This window comes from Odocoileus virginianus, chromosome 22 (assembly GCF_023699985.2).
Source record: "Odocoileus virginianus isolate 20LAN1187 ecotype Illinois chromosome 22, Ovbor_1.2, whole genome shotgun sequence".
Lineage (NCBI taxonomy): Eukaryota > Metazoa > Chordata > Mammalia > Artiodactyla > Cervidae > Odocoileus > Odocoileus virginianus.
The window spans coordinates 49,444,438-49,463,648 of NC_069695.1; the positions used below are offsets into that span (position 1 = coordinate 49,444,438).

At 46.3% G+C, this 19,211-nt stretch overlaps 1 long non-coding RNA gene across 1 annotated transcript; it reads left to right on the plus strand.

The window, feature by feature from the left end:
• Positions 1-5,710: 5,710 nt before the first annotated feature.
• Positions 5,711-18,740, plus strand: LOC139030404 (uncharacterized). The gene is made up of 3 exons (XR_011482776.1): positions 5,711-5,914; positions 17,578-18,025; positions 18,267-18,740. It is a non-coding gene; the product is annotated as an uncharacterized lncRNA (long non-coding RNA).
• Positions 18,741-19,211: the final 471 nt, after the last annotated feature.

A 19,211-nucleotide genomic window follows, 5' to 3' on the forward strand; every position in this document is an offset into this window, starting at 1 on the left:
GAGGATGAGATGGTTAGATCGCATGATGGACTCAATAGACGTGAACTGAGCAAACTCTGGGAGATAGTGAAGGACAGGGAAGCCTGGGGGTGCTGCAATATACAGGGTCGCAGAGTCAGACACGACTTAATGACTGAACAATAGCAACAGCGAGATGCAATGTGTACTCAAGGATGTGCCCCCATAAAAGACGCCATCTAATGAGCTGGAGAAGGAAACGACAACCCTCTCCAGTGTTCCTGCTGGGAAATCCCACAGATGGAGGAGCCTGGTGTGCTCCAGTCCATGGGGTCGCAAAGACTTGGATATGACTGAGCGGCTAAACAACAACAGCAATAACAAGAACAACATAATTCTTAGGTAGCTTCGTGACATCCGGGGATCTGTTTTCCTTATGGACAACAGTCATGGTCAAGAGGTTCAGCGTTGAGCTCTGTATTTCATGACTGAAGAACATATTAATTTGAAATATCACCTGTTTCAAATCTGACTTTTGACAAATGGCCCTGACATTCCACCTGAGATGAAAGCAGTCCAACAAAGCACCTTCCATCAGGTTGCAACATTCTCCCTTCTGAAGATATGAGGCTCATTATCTCTGCTTTGCTCCAACTTTCTCATCAGGCAGCCATCAGTTTTATCCTTCACGTGGAGACAGAACTAGTAAGTCTTGATCAAGCCCTGTGATTCATTTCCTTACCTTCAAGCAAAGGTCACCGCAGTTCCTATTCAGGGTCCTGCCAAGGGCTCCCTTGAGGGGAGGGGCTGCAGCCAGTGTGCACTTGACCTCAAATGGCTCTGGTGGGGCCATGACTCATTCATTCCCTAATGTCTTTTCCAAGCGCAGATAAAGCTCATTGTTGACTCAGTGATGGGGCACGGTATGGAATGAAGGTTGGCATCATGCTAGGAAAAAAAAAATACATTTCCTTTGCCAGAGTCAAATATTTATTTTATTTGGCTCACGATAAATAGTAAGGGCCCTCGTAATTAACAAAAGTGTACTCTGGAGAACTGGCATAGTGTAGAAAAGAAAAAAAAAAGCATATAGAGGTAGAAGATTTTTGTACCAATATCATTTGTGATTTAAAGCCATTATAGAGGATTATAAAATTATCTGGAATTAGTAGCTCTGGGGAGTAATTGAGAACCACAGAATTTCAGAGCTGGGAGTTACTTTATAAGGTAACTGATTTAACTCCTTTAATATCACAGATGAAAAAAAAGATGAGGTCAAAGTGTCTAGAAACAAGGACCAGTTTCCCAATTCTTGTGTGCCTCCAATGTAAAAGTTTAAGTGAATCCCAGATCTTTATTGCCAAGTGTGTGTGTATTTGTTACTCAGTCGTGTCTGACTCTTTGTGACTTATGGACTGTAGCCTGCCAGGATTCTCTGTCCACGGGATTTCCCAGGCAAGAATTCTGGAGTGGGTTGTCATTCCCTTCCTCAGGGGATCTTCCTAATCCAGAATAGAACCTGGGTCTTCTGCATTGCAGGCAGATTCTTTTCCGTCTGAACCACCAGGGAAGCCCTTCAATTGCCAAAGACATCTAGAATTCTCTGAATACTGGGAAAAAGCTGAAGCTGACTGACTTGTCATCACCTTTCCTGAAACTGTGATGTGGTCCATATTGCTATGTATCCAGGTTGGGGTAAAGGGATGGACTTCCTTGAGATGCTCTGAGCTCCCAAAGACTCAGCAAGTATATTAGGACTTTGAGATAGGTGGGGGTTCAGGCCCCTTGAACCCCTCTGTGTCCCTCGGTGAGGCGTTCAGGTTAGTTTTGGGCTTCCTGAGGCTGTAAGGATGCTCCGGGAATTTGGAATGTGGTATAGAGGTGATGGTTAAGATGGCTAAGATGGGCTTCCCTGGTGGCTCAGATGGTAAAGAATCCACCTGAAATTCAGGAGACCTGAGTTCAATCCCTGGGTTAGGAAGATCCCTTCGAGGAGGGCATGGCAACCCACTCCAGTATTCCTGCCTGGAGAATCCCCACGGACAGAGTAGGCTGGCGGGCTTGAGTCCGTGGGGTCACAAAGAGTCGACTCGACTGACTAAGCACAGCACATAGGGGTGATGGTTAAGACGAATACTTCTAAAACATGTGTGTGTCTTAGTCGCTCAGTTGTGTGACTCTGCAATGTCATTCACTTATTCGTTGTTGCTTAGCCTCTAAGTAGTGTCTGACTCTTTTGTGAAACCGTGAACTATAGCCCACCAGGCACCTCTGTCCATGGGTTTCTCCAGGCAAGGATGCTGGAGTGGGTGTGTGCTCACTTGTGTCTGACTCTTTGTGACCCCATGGGCTGTAGCCCACCCGGCTCCTCTGTCCCTGAGATTTCCCCGGCAGGAATGCTGGAGTGGGTTGCCATTTCCTTCTCCAGGAGATCTTCCCAACTCAGGGATCGAACCGGAGTCTCTTACATCTCCTACATTGGCAAGTGGATTCTTTACCACTAGAGTCCCCTGGGAAGATTGGAGTGGGCTGCCATTTCCTTCTCCAAGGAATCTTCCCATCCCAGGGATCGAACCTGGGTCTCCTGACTTGCGGGCAGATTCTCTACAATCTGAGCCATCAGAGAAGCCCTTCTAAGACATAAATAGGCTTAGATGTCTCTAAAAGCCCTTCACTGGCAACATGGATGTTTTAAAATGTAGATTTTATTGTAATTCAGGCGTGGTAAAACTAGCAGATTGGCAGTAGCTACAGAAAGCACCGTTTGTTCCTTACAGGTCTGGAGAGGAGGGGCAAGCCGGGCCACTCAGGGCCACCTGGAGAAGCCCAGGGCGGGTCTGGGAGCAGAAGGAGCCAGGAGAACATGGTGGCAGCCTGGACTGTGGCTTCCTTGGGAAGGGAAGTCAGGGAAAGCAGACTTTGGACTGGCTCGTGAGATGGTTTCGGTGGGCTCTGGAGTGCAGAGTCTGACCTTGGGCTGACCAGGGCAAGGAGCCACGCAGTCGGTGGGCGACCTGTGGGCCCTGACTTGGTCAGTCTGTGCGGGGAAGCTGAGTCCAGGCGCTGTCTTTGAGAACTGCCTGGGCCTGCGAGGGGCGGTGTCTCTCTCTGGTCAGCGAGGTCCCTGATGCCAGAATTCAGAAAACCCAGGTGATACAGGTGCATTTGCAGCGGTGTGCATCTCAGAACGGTTTTCCTGGGAGATGCTCTGGAGGGAGGAGGGTCTGTCACCCCATGCTGGGAGCTATTGCATACGGTGCCCTGTTGACTGCAGGGGCCTGTATCTTGTGCGTGTGTGTGTGTGTGCGTGTCTGTCTGTGTGTGTGTGCGTGTCTCTGTGTGTGTGTGCATGTGTGTGTGTGCGTGTCTCTCTGTGTGTGCGTGTCTGTGTGTGTGCGTGTCTGTGTGTGTGCGTGTCTGTGTGTGTGTGCGTGTCTGTGTGTGTGCGTGTCTGTGTGTGTGTGCGCGTGTGTGTCTGTGTGTGTGCGTGTCTGTGTGTGTCTGCGTGTGTGTCTGTCTGTGTGTGTGTGTGTGTGTGCGCGTGTCTGTGTGTGTGTGTGCGTGTCTGTGTGTGCGCGCGCGTGTCTGTGTGTGTGTGTGTGTGCGTGTCTGTGTGTGTGCGTGTCTGTGTGTGTGTCTGTGTGTGTGTGTGTGTGTCTGTGTGTGTGTGTGTGTGTGTGTGTGTGTGCACGCATGCGCTCAGTCCCTCAGTCATATCTGACTCTTTTTCAACCTCATGATCAGCAGCCGATCAGGCGCCTCTGTCCATGGGGTTTTCCAGGCCAGAATACTGGAGGTGAGTTGCCATTCCCTACTCCAGGGGATCTTTCCAACCCAAGGAATCGAACCTGTGTCTCCTGCATCTCCTGTATTGCAGGCGGATTCTTTACCACCAAGCCACCTGGGAAGCTGTTGGCTGCACACTAGTAGGTTATAGTTGTTGGGGAATCCTGCCCTAAAGAAAACTGTTCTGTTGTTCATTTGCTGAGTTGCGTCTGAATTTTTGCGACCCCAGGGACCGCAGCACACCAGGCTTTTTTGTCCTTCCCTATCTCCCGGAGTCTGCTCAAACTCATGTCCATTGAGTCAGTGATGGCTAACCTGTTAGTCTGGAGTTAATACTGCTTTCCAAGCTTGTTTAACATGAACTCGTTTTGAGATACGTGGCATGCAGTTTTCAAGGTGTCTTGCAGTGGAGTTTTAGACACAGAATCTAGGTTTGTTTTGCCCGTAGCCTGGCATTCATGCTCTCTCCCAGGGTTTCTAGGGGAGGAGTTTCAGGGCAGGCAGGAAGATTTAATAACGGGCTCTCCTCACTCCCACCTCTAAGCTGTGCTCAAACCTGTCTCCTCCATTATTCAAAATTGTACCTGGGGCTCTGCACTTAATTAAAAGTCCATTCTTTCTAGTGCCAGCTCCTCTGTGAAGTTTTTGCCAGCTTCCCAAACCCACAAATACATGATGTGTGCCATGTGCCGGACCTTCTCATTTAAAATTATCAACTAACTTTATTGTCATTATAGTCCTGCGAGACAGGCGGTATTTTGTCCCTATTTTATAGATAAGCAACTTGAGAGACAGAGTTGTTGAGTGATTTATCCAAGGTCACAAAGCTGAAAGGTGTTCAGGATGTCACTGGCATTCCATTCATGCTATTGGAATAGATGCAAGTGTCTGTGGAGGTACTGTCTCTCTTTTTTATTTAAACTTTTTATTTTCTGTTGGAATATATATGATTAACAATCTTGTGATAGTTTCTGGGACACAGCAAAGGGACTCAGCTATACTTACACATGCATCCATTCTCCTCCAAACTCCCCTAGGGGAAGTACTTTCTGATAGATGTGTGTGTGTGTGTGTGTGTGTGTGTGTGTGTGTGTGTGTGTGTGAATATGTTCTTTAAATCAGAGGGAAGAAGTCTCTCTTTTTTAACACTTTGGAACTTTGTTAAGACTCTACCCATTCAGAATTTGTTCAGAATAATTCAGATGGAATTTTAACTTAATGTTTACTTTGGCTTCATGAGAGATTTTCCGAGTCCATCTCCGAGAGTGTGAGTTCATTACTAATCAGAATGCAGGGCAGACTGTAACCCCCTTAAACATACACTCTGCAGTACTAGCTTTTGTGTGAATACAATAGGCGACTGCTAGTTCCTTCTTTTTAAAATAACTGTATTTACTGTGCGTTTTTGGCTGTGCTGGGTGTTTGGCTGCCCCGGCTCTCTCCCTCGTTGCGGCGCGGGGCTCCTCCTGACCTGCTGTGTGGGCGTCCCCCTGCGGTGCCTCCTCTGTGGGTCATGGGCTCTAGAGCACAGGCTTAGTAGCTGTGGTGCTCCTAGGTACGTGGGATCTGCCAGATCAGGGGTCAAACCCGTGTCTCCTGCTTTAGCAGATGGATTGTTTACCCCTGAGCCACCAGGGAAGCCCTCAGTTCAGTTCAGTTCAGTCGCTCAGTCGTGTCTGACTCTTTGGGACCCCATGGACTGCAGCACTCCAGGCCTCCCTGTCCATCACCGACTCCTGGGAAGCCCTAATTCATTCTTATACATTCACGACAAGGAACACTTTCAGAACTGTGTCAGCCAGGGTTCAGGAGAAGTCTTAAGAGCTTTACTGCAAGGGGTGTTCGGTTACGTGACCGTGGGCTGACTAGTCAAGTCTGAAATCCACAGGGTAAGCTGGGAATTCTAGAAGAGGCTGAAGCTCTTATCCCCACACAGTCTCTTCTTCAGGGAAGCCTCCGTTCTGCTTTCAAGGTCTTCCCGCTGACTAAATCCGGCTCCCCCAGATGAACAAGGATCATCTCCCTTAACTAAAGTCAACCGACTGTGGACTTGATTCACATCTACAAAGTTCCTTCACAGCAACTCCTGGGAGAGAGTCTGGTTGAATAACTGGAGGCTGTAACCTTGCCAAGTTCATGCATCAAAAGATCGTCATGAGATTTGCTAATGGTAATTATGTTCGTCTCTTTTATGTCCCTATTCATCTATGAGAAGAAAAAGCTAATTTCTTTAGAAATATTCTATTGGATAAGCAAGATATTTTAATCATTTAAGTGGGCTTTGTTTCCACTGGTGTGAAGCCACGTGACCCCAGATTTTGGTGCTTACTTGCTTTGTGGTCATCTTCTGATCCCTTTCTGTTTATGCCTGCCTTTCTCTCTCTTCATGGTCCTGGCGAAAGTATCACAGTTTATATTAACCCTGAGCTCAGCTGCCTTATCTGAAAGCAAGGATAATTATCCTACTGACCTCTGATCCTGACTGAAGGATTAACTGACCGAGTTCACTCACGTAGCGCGATGGCGTGTCTGGAATGCAAGGAGCAATATCCTTCTGTATTAATAGAAGTACTTGTCGTTGTTTCTCACTGTGAAGTTTTTTTTCTGGCCATGAACATGCTGTTGAATGACAGGTCCTCTGCAGCAGACACCCAGAGGTTTTCTGATGTTACATTTGGGAGAATTAAAAAACTGGCATTTGTCCACCCCCTTCTAATGCAAAATGTATCATTTTTTAAAGACCTGTCTCCCATCCTCTTTTTGAAGCACTGCAGATTCAGTTTCCAGGGTGGTCAGCGTCGCTGGAAGAGCTCTAGAAAGTTCATGATGGCTTTGCTGCTAGGTCAGGTGGTTTTGACTTTCCACCGCTCCTGATGTGGTCACCCTGCTCACAAACACTTGAGTAGGTTTGAGGATATTTCTAGGCCTTGAGCCAGTTTTCTAGGCAGCTTCCTTCTGACATAAGTAAATGTTTTATTATCATCTTGTTATGGAGGAAGATACTAAGATGTAGAGAAAGGGCATTTTTCCCTTCTCAGCGCTGTAATCAATTCCAGGTGTCCAGGCCCCCACCTGACGGTGTATCCTGCCTTCTTTCTTGCTGGGAACCAACACCGATCCTAGGTGAGGGGGTCAGGAACAATCTCCCATCTTCTTTCCCAGTTCTTCTTTCCTGGCTGGAAAATGAACCTCCTTTGCCAGCAGAGATCTTTTCCTCCTTTGCTTTCAGAAGGGGCTGGCAAGGTTTCTTCTGGGGAGAGAGTAGGCGTCCCTGCTGTGCAGGCAAGAGGCAAGCACCCTCCCGTCCCCGGAGTGACTGCTTTGCAGAAACGCCCCGAGTGGTTCTGGGGTGCGAGGCGGGAGAGGCCGTGGTGAGGGGGAGGAGGATGTTTTCTCTGCTCGTCCACCTCTGTCCACTGTCCGCGACCATCTGGTGTGGATGGTTTAGGCGGGGTCCCCTGCCCAGGAAGACAGAATCCTGTCTTCTGCTATGAAGTCTCCATGATGAGCTGTCATTTCACAGATGTATGTGGAGCCAGCCTGTCAGGGCCCCTCTTGGGACCCGAGTCCTTCTCGCCAGCCCCTATTCCCGCCTCACCTGTGACCCTGTGAAGTCCGCGGGGCGTAAGAATTAGGCCAAATCCACCTGCATCTTCTTGCAGGGCTCCAGGCCAAGCCTTGGCTCAGCCAACACTGCCTGAATGAATGAATGAACCAACGAATCCACTAAAGTGCTCCTCGGTTCGCTTAACGGAAGAGATGGTCCAGACATTTCTCAGGACCCACAGTTACCAAAGACAAGAAGTCTCCGTAAAGTGCCCAATAATAAAAAAGCATTTCTTTCTTTCTTTTAAGGTTTTTTTTTTTTTTTGATGTGGATTATTTTATAATCTTTATTGAATTTGGTGGCTCAGACAGTAAAGAATCAGCCTGCAATACGGGAGACCCAGGTTTGATCCCTGAGTCGGGAAGATGCCCTGGAGAAGGGAATGGCAATCCACTTCAGTATTCTGGCCTGGAAAATCCCATGGACAGAGGAGCCTGGTGGGCTACAGCCCACGGGGTCACAGAGTTGGACATGACTGAGCAACTAGCACTTTTACTTTCATTCTTTCTCAACTCAAACTTCATAAAAATTATTGAATCATTAGTTACTGAATTAGTCAATAATTCAATGTGGGCTACAGTTGATAGGGTCTCAAAGAGTCAGAAACATGGAGTGACTAAACACATTGAATTTGTTACAATTATTGCTTCTGTTTTATCTTTCTTTTTTGGGGGTCAGGCATATGGGATCTTAGTTCCTCAACAAGGGAACAAGCCGCTTTCACTGGAAGGCAGGAAAGTCCCAGGAAGAGCGTTTCTGACTTGGTGGTGGTTTAGTCGCTCAGTCATATCTGACTCTTGCTACCCCATGGACTGTCCATGGAGTTTTCCAGGCAAGAACACTGGAGTGGGTTGCTATTCCCTCCTTCAGGGGATCTTCCTGACCCAGGGATCGAACCTGGGTCTCCTGCATGGCAGGTGGGCTCTTTACTGTCTGAGATGCCAGGGGAGCTCCGAGCTTCCATAAAGGATTCAGATGGGGACCAAATACCTCAAGATGGCATCCATGCTGTAAAAGGATGCCTTTCTCCTCTAATGAGTAGGTGCTTTTTGGGTTTTGGTCTGATGACCACAGAATGATTCTGCATTGAGATTATGAAAATATGATAATGGTCATGAGATACTGAGATGATGAAAATGAAATATGATCATGAAAATATGCTGTTGTTGTTCAGTCACTAAGTCACATCTGACACTTTGACCCCCATGGACTGCAGCACGCCAGGTTTCCCTACCATTGACTGTCTCCTAGAGTTTGCTCAAACTCATGTCCATTGAGTTGGTGATGCCATCCACCCATCTCATCCTCTGTCACCCTCTTCTTCTGCCCTCAGTCTTTCCCAGCACCCAAGACCCCAGTCTTGCCCAGGGTCTTTTCACATCAGTGAATCGTCTCTTCACATCAGGTGGCCAAAGTATTGAAGCTTCAGCATCAGTTCTTCCAATGAATATTCGGGGTTGATTTCCCTTAGGATTGACTGGTTTGACCCCCTTGCTGTCCAAGGGACTTATAGGATGTCCCATAGGTTAACAGCCATCTCAGTCTACTGGGCAGGACTAAGGATGTGGATTCAGTATTGAGTAAATGTCGAGAAGGAGTTGATGGGAGATGCTATGAGGAATAATTGTGAGACTGAATAAAAAAAAGCCACTCAGTTTAATTCTAATCTGAACAATCAAGGTGTGAACGCATCTCAATAATTTATTCAAATCAACCATCTTACAAGTCACGTTGAGTTCACAGATTTGAGTTCACAGGTTGAGTTCCCTGGTGGCTCAGTTGGTAAAGAATCCACCCACAATGCAGGAGACCTGGGTTCGATTCCTGGGTTGGGAAGATCCCCTCGAGAAGGGAACAGCTACCCACTCCAGTATTCTGGTCTGGAGAAGTCCACGGGCTGTATAGTCCATGGGGTCGCAAAGAGTGGGACGCGACCGAGCGACTTTGGGCTTCCCTCGTAGCTCAGTTGGTAAAGACTCTGCTTGCAATGCCGGAGACCCCTGTTAGATTCCTGGGTCTGGAAGACCCCTGGAAAAGGGAACAGCTACCCACTCCAGTATTCTGGCCTGGAGAATTTTACGGACAGAGGAGCCTGGCAGGCAGTCCCTGGGGTCACCAAGAGTCGGACCTGGCTGAGAGACTTTCACTTCACAGATTTAGACCATTTCCTGAATCCTGATTCAGAAGGTTTGACCTGTGTGCTTATGGCCAGAGGGAAGTAGCTAGATGTAATATTTCACCTCCTTCGGAACCTTTATCTTGACGGTACCGCAGGTATATGAGTGATCCGAAAGTAAAATGAAACTCTTTTCTGTGGTCATTTAGCTCCTCGATATTCATTCTCATCGTGGCTTTTTTTTTTCAGACTGAGAGATCAAACACCCAATAGGCTTTATACCCATGATTTAATCACTCCCATGATTAGCTAAACTAATATTTACTGCTCACGCTTCTAGTGCTGCATGTCTACTGACTTATTTAATTCCGGAAACACCGATAGGAGTCCGTCTCAGTCTCTCCTTGTGAGATGAGGATGCAGGAGTGTGTGGGGAGTGGTGACACGTCTCTGAGCTCTGCGCCTGCGACGCACAGAGGGGGCTGTCAGCATTCACATCTGAGCCATGCATTCTTTCGGGCTTCCCAGGTGGTGCTAGTGGTCAAGAACCCGCCTGCCACTGCAGGAGATGTAAGAGATGCAAGTTCGATCCCTGGGCCTGGAAGATCCCCTGGAGGAGGGCATGGCAATCCACTCCAGTATTCTTGCCTGGAGAATCCCATGGACAGAGGAGTCTGGTGGGCTATAGTCCATGGGGTCACGAACAGTCGGACACAACTGAGCAACAAGGCCCGGATAACTTTTTCAACTTTGAAATGAGCATCTTTCAGAACATGCTGATCTGGGTCAGAAATAGAATTTGAATGTGTGCAAACATGCTAAGTCGCTTCAGTCCTGGCTGACTCTTTTCAACCCTGTGGACCGTAGCCCGATATTTACAATATAAAAGTACTTAGTTGGTCTATTTTAGACATGTAAATATTAACAAAGTTTCCTTCTAACTCCAGCGCTTCGGCAGTCAGTGACAGTGTCATCAGAACGATGTTTGTCCAGGATCCAGTGTCTTGCTGAAGCATCCGTTCCTTAGAAGATGCAAATGTAAACAAACAACATCTCTTTACGTCAGAAATAGAGACGTTTCTCCACCCAGACCGCTTCCCAAGCAACTGCGATGTGTGGCTTGACCAACAGGCAGCAGGCCAGCACGTCCGGACTCTGTGCTTCTGTCCACACTTAGCAGACTAGACCCCCTGGGACAGAGATCCATCGAAGAAGGGCTCCCGGCCCTGCCTCACCCTCTTTAGCTTTAAATGGGCTAATCTTCCTCCTGCAGAAAGAAATCCAAAAGAGCTTCGCAGTGAGAAGAAGGCTTGCCAACTGCTGATTCCAGGGGAGAACTCTCCCTGCCTAATGGTGTGAGTTATATCTTCCCAGCTTCAGCTGTGCCTGGGACGCCCCGAGGGCAGCCTTGAATTCTTAAGAAACTGGGTTTCCTTTGTTCTGTCAGGAGAACCTGGTCTGGCCATTTTGCTGCTTCACAGCGTGGGACCTCGCCCACAGCTATCTCAAGCCTCAGCCTGGACTGCTTTTTCATCTTTATCCTCAAAATCTTCTCTGCTCGGCAGTCTGTCCTTGAGGCCCCAGGAGGCTTCCTCCCCTCCACTGATTTCATTCTCTCATTCCTTCTCTCTCCCTTCCCCTCCCGCTGCTCCACACCATCTGCTTCCACCTCGTTTTCCCATCCAAGTACTAACCAGGCCCGACCCTGCTTAGCTTCCGAGATCAGACGAGATCGGGCGTGTTCAAGGTGGTATGACCATAGACTACCTCATTTTCGAGGAGCAGACAAGGGCTTCGGAAATCAGTCCTGAATAATCACTGGAAGGACTGATGCTGAAGCTGAAGCTCCAATACTTTGGCCACCTGATGTGGAGAACTGACTCATTGAAAAAGACCTTGATGCTGGGAAAGATTGAGGGCAGGAAGAGAAGAGGATGACAGAGGATGAGATGGTTGGATGGCATCACTGACTTTATGGACACAGGTCTGAGTAAGCTCCGGGAGTTGGTGATGGGACAGGGAAGCCTGGCGTGCTGCAGTCCATGGGGTCGCAAAGAGTTGGACATTGTGGGGCTGCTGGGGCTGGCAGGCGGCCCGGACATGGGTTGCGGTTTCCCCTGAAATGGTGGGATTCCCCGCCCCCATCAGGTAACCTGGAGCCAGCCAATCAATATGCGCCCAGTAAGAAACAAAGGGAGAGCTGAAAAGTTTGAACAAAAGCCCGGGAAAGTTTGTACCAATAAAATTGCTTTGCAAACATGTAACCAATCCGCTTAAGCCAGCTACTAACCGCTTATGCATACCTTATAAATTTGGGTAACCGCCTCTGCTCAGGGCTTTCTGACCCTGCAACACTGAGATGGTTGCGGCAGAAGGCCCTGGCTCGAGTCAGTAATACACTTCCCTTTTTTTGCGAGTTGCATTGTCTTGGAAGCCTTCTCTCTTCCCGCTCGGGGATTTGGACATCGGGCTTAACAGACACGACTGAGCAACTGAACTGAACTAAACTGAATGGCTTCGGAGACAGATCTCTAAGTCTCACTGCATGGACCTGCCAGGCAGAGTTCTTGATTTTATGAGCCTTGATTTCCACATCCATGAAACAAGGAAAATCATGCCAATGTCACCATATTTGTGAAAAACGTTATATGCATATGATCACTTGATAAAGCATCTACCAAACAGTAGGGACCCAATAATCTATTCTACCCCTCTCCCTTTTTTTTAAAAAATTAAAGTATAGTTGATTTACAACATTGTGTTAATTTCTGCCACACAGCAGAGTGATTCAGTTACACACACACACACACACACACACACACACACACGTATACATTCATTTTCATTTTCTTTTCCATTATGAATTTTCACAGGATATAGACGATAGTACCCTGTGCTGTATAATAGAACCCTGTGGTATCCATTCTTTTTTTGTATTTTTAAATTTTTAATTGAAGTATAGTTGATTTACAGTGTGGTGTTAATTTCTGCTGTATGGCAAAATGATTCAGTTATACACACACACATATATACATTGATATTCTTATAGTAGGATACTGAATATAGAAAAAACTGCTATACAGTTTTTTACTACATTTTTACTACTGTTTTTTATTTCCACTAAGCTACTGTTTGCTTAATAACATTTTGATTCATGGGGTGTTGAGACTGCATCTTCAAAAACTTTGTATCCCCCTGAACCAAAGATAGTGTCTTGGGTATATCAGGCAGTCAGTAAGGAATTGTGGAATTAAATTAAGTTGCTCAGAAGAGAAACAGAGAAGAAATAAAGAAGATAAGAAGAAATAAAAGGAGATAAACTCAAGATGGACTAAAGACCTAAATGTAAAATCTGAAACCATAAGTCTTAGAAGAGAACATAGGCAGAGCTGTCTTTGACATAAATCTTAGCGATAGTTTTTGGATCTGTCTCCTAAGGCAACAGAAATGAAAGCAAAAGTAAACAAGTGGGGCCTAATTAAACTTAAAAGCTTTTGCACAGCAAAGGAAACCATCAACGAGACAAGAGAACCCCCGACTGAATGGGAGAAGATATTTGCAAATGATGTGGCCAATAGGGGTTAATAGCCAACATACTGAACAGCTCTTGCGACTCAACATCATAAAAACAAACAATCCAGTTAGGAGATGAGCAGAAGAACTGATAGGCAGTTTTCCAAAGAGAAAACGCAGATGGCCAGCAGGTACCTGGTGGGATGCTCAGCATCACAGTGTCGGGGAAATGCAAATCAAAACTGCAAGGAGCTGTCGCCTCCCACCTGTCAGAATGGCTGTCCTCAAGGAGAACTCAACGACAAGTTGGTGAGGATGTGGAAAAAAGGGAACACTGTACACTGTTGGTGAGAAGGTAAATTGGTGTAGTCACTGTGGAAAATGGTAGGAAGGTTTCTAAAACTAGGACTAGAACTAGCATGAGAAGTGAAAGTGGCTCAGTCGTGTCTGACTCTTTGTAACCCCATGGACTGTGCAGTCCATAGAATTCTCCAGGACAGAATACTGGAGTGGGGAGCCTTTCTCTTCTCCAGGGGATCTTTCCACCCCAGGGACTGAACCCAGGTCCTCTGCATTGCAGGCAGATTCTTTACCAGCTGAGCCACCAGAGAAGACTCAGAATACTGGAGTGGGTAGCCATTCCCATCTCCAGTGGATCTTCCTGACCCAGGAATCAAACTGGGGTCTCCTGCATTGCAGGGGGATTCTTTACCAGCTGAGCTACTAGGGAAGCCCTAGAACTACCATAGGATTCAGCAGTTCTACTCCTGTGTATATATCTGAAATAAAAAAGACACTAATTTGAGGACTTCTCTGGTGGTCTAGTGACTAAGACTCTGAGTTTCCAATGTAGGGGAACTACGTTCAATAACCTGGTCAGGGAATTAGATCCTATATGTCACAAATAAGAGCCTAAGCAGCCTAAATAAATAAATAAAAATTTAAGAAGACACTAATTTGAAAAGATATTTGCACCCCAGTGTTCACAATTGCTAACGTGTGGAATCAACCTAAGTGTCCATCAGCAGATGATGATAAAGAAGGTGTGATATACATGCATGTGTGCACGCTTAGTTGCTAAGTCATGTCCTACTGTTTACAATCCCATGGACTGTAGCCCGCCAGGCGCTCTGTCCATGGGATTCTCCAGGCAAGAATACTGGAGTGGGTTGCCATTTCCTTCTCTAGGGGATCTTCCCAACCCAGGGGTTGAACCTGTGTCTCCTGCATTGGCAGGCGGATTCTTTAGCACTGAGCCACCTGGGAAGCCCCATGACATGTATGTGCACACACACACACACACACACACACAGCCACACAATGGAATACTGTTCAGACGTAAACTAGAGTAAAATCTTGCCATTCGCAGCAACGTGGATGGACTTGGAGGACATTATGATGGGTGCAGTGGGTCAGACAGAGGAGGACAGACACTGTGTGACGTCACTTGTATGTAGCGTCTAAAGAGGACCACAAACTAGTGACTATGACAGAGGACAGACTCACGATATAGAGAAAGGGCTGCTGGTTACCAGTGGGGACAGAGAAGGGGAAGATAGGGGGTTAAGAGATTCAAACCATGATGTATAAAATAAGCTACAAGGATATACAGTGCAACAGGGGGCATATAGGCACTATTTTATAATAACGCTGAACGGAGTACATCCTTTAAAAATTGCGAATCACTGTATTGTGCGCCTGTAACTTACATAATATTGTACAGCTGCGACACTTCAGTTTTGAAAAAGGCACATGATCAACGTTCTGGATGGTTACTTCCTACCCTTCACTTGAGAAGACAGCAGCGGGTTTCAGGGTCTAAATATTAGGGAGTATTTTAGGACCAGGACTATGCTGTACTGAACCCTAAGAGTTATTATGCTACCAGTTACCTGAATCTCAGAGCAACTGTGACTTGATAAACCATAAAATTCTGTTTCTTTCTTTCTTTCTTTTGTGGCATAGGACGTTAGTAATACAACTGGCAAAATTGTTGTAAGATCTATAGGATAGATACTGGTAGTATATCAATGTCAATTTCCTGCTTTTGTTAATTGCAATGTGGTTAATAAGGCAGGTTTTGGGAGGAGGGGATCTTTATGTCCACCACTCACTTTCCAACTTTTCAGAAAATAACATACTGTGCTTGAGACAGGGAGAATAATGGAGACAATGTGATTAACATGTCAATAGTTGGGAATCTCCTTGAGGGCTATGTGGGTATTCTTTGTATTATTTTTGCAGCTTTTGTGTAAGGCTGAAATTATCTCAAAAGGAAGAATAGAAAGAAAAAAAAAAGCTATTTGAAATCATGCGTTTGCATCTTACTTGACTGGTAGCCAGATGAATGAGTTACCAGACCAAAATAAAGTTCTCTCTCCTGTCCCTCAAGGAAGTGCTAATTGTATCATCAGCTAAGCCTGATTCCAAACTCTCGAGAGTTTCTGATCTACAAGGTCAGGGGTGTTTCTGCTGCTCACTTGCAGCTGGAGATTCCCCCCTGCTCCGCAACACCCCTGATCCCTTCGTCCTGCATGGTTGGAGCATCATCCTGGAGTTTGTTGTACATCAGCCAGGGACAAGGACACACTTTGCTTGACCAGCAAGGTCTGAAGTGGGTGCATTCGAGGAGCCGGGGCGCAGTCACCTTGGGAAAGATCAGCTTTGACAAACAAGGTTTTAATGGCACATTAGCTTGATGGACCAGTGTCGGGGCTGGGTCCTGTTCCAAGGACTGATCAGAACTTTTTGACTCTGTAACAACCTTGTACTTGGGTGAAGGAAGGAGGGGGAGGAGTACCACTATTGATTATTATATTTTTATGAAGAGTGAAAGATATTGGAACAGCTCTCTGCAAACGTGGACTATATGATATGTTCAGTTGTCAACAAAACTGGCTTTGCCATCATTTGCCTTACACTACTACTGGTCTGCCAGATGTTCGTTCCATTGCAAATGGAGGACTCTGGGAATGACTTTAGGAGGTCCCAGCCTGCCCCTAAGCTGTAGTCCAGCTAGAATTCAAGCATTTCTGCCAGACCCAGGGGAGCAGCCTTTCTGATGAACAGCACCAGAAAATAAGGGAGAGGAGATTAGAGCTAAAACTGGTGTGATGGAAACACCCCAGATTCGAATGTAGAAGAGGGAACTGCTCTTGGAGCTGCTGGGGTCATTTAACCTGGTTCTCATCCCACTAACCTTGGGTGCTCTCCTGTCTCTTGCGCACACACCCTCCATCAGGTGGGGTCCTCAAGTCTGGGGACTAAAGACAGAAATGGCTAATTTTACAAACCTGGGGGTGGCATCGGGAGCACAAGGAAGCTCTTTGGGGAGCCGACAGGGAAGCGTGACCTGGAGGGGCATGTGTGTGTTCTGTGCATGCACTTCCCGTGTCATGAGATAGCACCGCACATCAGCCTGTGTGCAGCGGGGGCCCAGTCCTCTGAGCCCCAGTGGTGCTGCTGAGACCCCAGGCAGGCAGTGACTTAGGCTCGGGAAGGACCCCGCACAATGGCGCTGGCGCCCTGGGGTTCCGCCTGGCGCCTGTGGAAGAGGGGACCGATGGCAGCAAGGAGTTTCACGCAGCTCAGGGTGACGGAGGCAGCCAGGGTCTGCTCCTGACCACCTGCGAGACAGGCGCCATCTGGGGACTTCTAGGTTTGAGAGTGACAGATACTGTGGTGAGCGGCAGGAAGAGCAGAGAAACTACCGCTTAAAAAAGCCCCACATAAAATCGAGTTAACCTAAAAAAATAAAAAAATCGAGTTAACCTGCGTCATCCGCATGTGGGTTGATTGATAGACTATTTGCATTTCTTACCTTGTTAATCCATAAGGACTATTTTTTTATAAAAATCTCAAATATGTACATGAAAATAAATTACATTTATTTATTACCACAATCTTACCTAATGGCAACCCACTCCAGTACCTTGCCTGGAAAATCCCATGGACAGAGCAGCCAGGCAGGCTACAGTCCATGGGGTCGCAAAGAGTCGAACCTGACTGAGCAACTTCACTTCACTTTACCTAATATTTATTAAAACAGTGCAGAGATTCAGAAGCTGGCGTGCCCATCAGAATCACCTAGAGAATTGTGAAAATACATATGCCTTGATTCTGTCCTAAGTCAGATTTCAGGACTTGGGATGAGATCAAAATAAGTATGGGGCTTCTTTGGTAGTTCATATGGTAAAGAAAATGCCTGCAATGCAGGATAGCTGGGTTCAATATTTGGGTTAGGAAGATTCCCCTAGAGAAAGGAATGGCTACCCACTCCAGTATTCTTGTCTGGAAACTCCCAGGGACAGAGGAGTCTGGCGGGACTATAGTCCACAGGGTTACAGAGAGTCAGACACGACTGAGCAAAAAAAAAAAAATTTTTTTTAAGGAGATTTAGCATTCATTTTGTTATTGATTATTCACAATAAGCCATGTAATACTATTACACAATATAAAATGTATAATTATAATTGTATGATACTTCTATCTACTTGAAGCCTATAGTTGTGGTAAAATGTAACAGATGAATCATGAAAGGAAATTATAACAGATTATAACATCATCTTGCATTGTGTTGCACTTTTTATTTTTGCAGAGCCCTTTCGGTTTCCCTTGTGTCTCAGCTGGTAAAGAATCTGTCTGCAACGCAAGAGACCACAGTTCGATTCCTGGGTCGGAAAGATCTGCTGGAAAAGTGATAGGCTACCCACTCCAGTATTCCTGGGCTTCCCTTGTGACTCAGCTGGTAGAGAATCTGCCTGCCATGTGGGAGACCTGGATTTGACCCCTGGGTTGGAAAGATCCCCTGGAGAAGGGAAAGGCTCCACACTCCAGTATTCTGGCCTGGAGAATTCCATGGACTATATAGCCCGTGGGGTGGAAAAGAGTCAGATGACTGAGCGACTTTCACTTTCACTTCACAACCATCATCCTGATTTGTTCCTACAACAGTGAGAGTCATGAAGAGTTCTCGGGCTGCTCCTTGGAAAAGAGACATTGGCAGGGAGGAGTTCCCGGAGAGAGTCTCACGGGAACAGATCCAGGTAATTTGTGCCACGCTTGAACATGGGCATCTAGACATACCTCTGGTATTTGGCCCAGTTACTACTTGTCTGTTTGTGTTAAACTCTTTTCCTCTTTTACGGGAAAATTGCAGCTGTTACAGTCAACTGCCTTTTTTGGCATTATGTTCTATAATTTAAAAATATCTCCCAGCCCCCCACACCTGTAGTCGGAGGCAGTCTCCGCCTGGCACCTAACGTCTTTTGAAATCTGTTCCCTTAGGAACACAGGCGTGGCTCATCCAGTTCTGCCAGAAGGAAACCAACTTGCCCCGGTAACCTCCATCTCATGAGAATGTCCAGAACTCATCTGGGGTAAAGCTTTGCCTGTTTAGTTTATGTTAGTCCTTGTTCTCGTAATCAGATGCATCCACAGGCCCATCTCTTCTCCTGTTAGTTGCCTGGCTGGCACAGATACTCTTGTCACAGTGCTTGTGTATTATTGAAAATGTTCCCTTAGAGTAGAAATGAAATTTGACTATAATTTATAGATTTGGAGACGAATATTTTTGGATTCAATATATCCATTTCCTATGACTATTTCTAGGAGAAGAAAAAGCAACAGAGACTTTGAACAATGGATATAAAATCAGAATGGCATGGGAATAATCACCTTCTCATTTTTTCTTTATTAAATTTAAAAGCATGTGGCTGAATGCAGTTTTGCTTCCATTCCCATTAAAAAGCCGTGGCACTTCGTTGGTATTATTTTATATACATACATCAAAACAATCAAGGATACATGATTGTTTGATTCTTCTTTGTATAAGTGGTGAAAATTTAATAATTCTACTTTTAAGAGGAAATGCAAATGCTTCCCTGGTAGCTCAGGCAGTAAAGCATCTGCCTACAATGAGGGAGACCCAGGCTCAGTCCTTGGTTTGGGAAGATCTCCTGGAGAAGGAAATGGCAACCCACTCCAGTACTCTTGCCTAGAAAATCCCATGGAAGGAGGAGCCTGGTAGGCTATAGTCCATGGGGTCGCAAAGAGCTGGACATGACTGAGCGACTTCACTTTCTTTAAGAGGAAAGGTTGGTATTTCTCTGTAGAAACAATTAAGTTTCAGCAGTAGAGACTTAAGCATACAGGTCCACCCAGAGTAAAGAGAAATACTGTCCCCCTGCCCCTGTCTGATCCCCTGATAAGACTGGCTAATTCTCCCTCCAA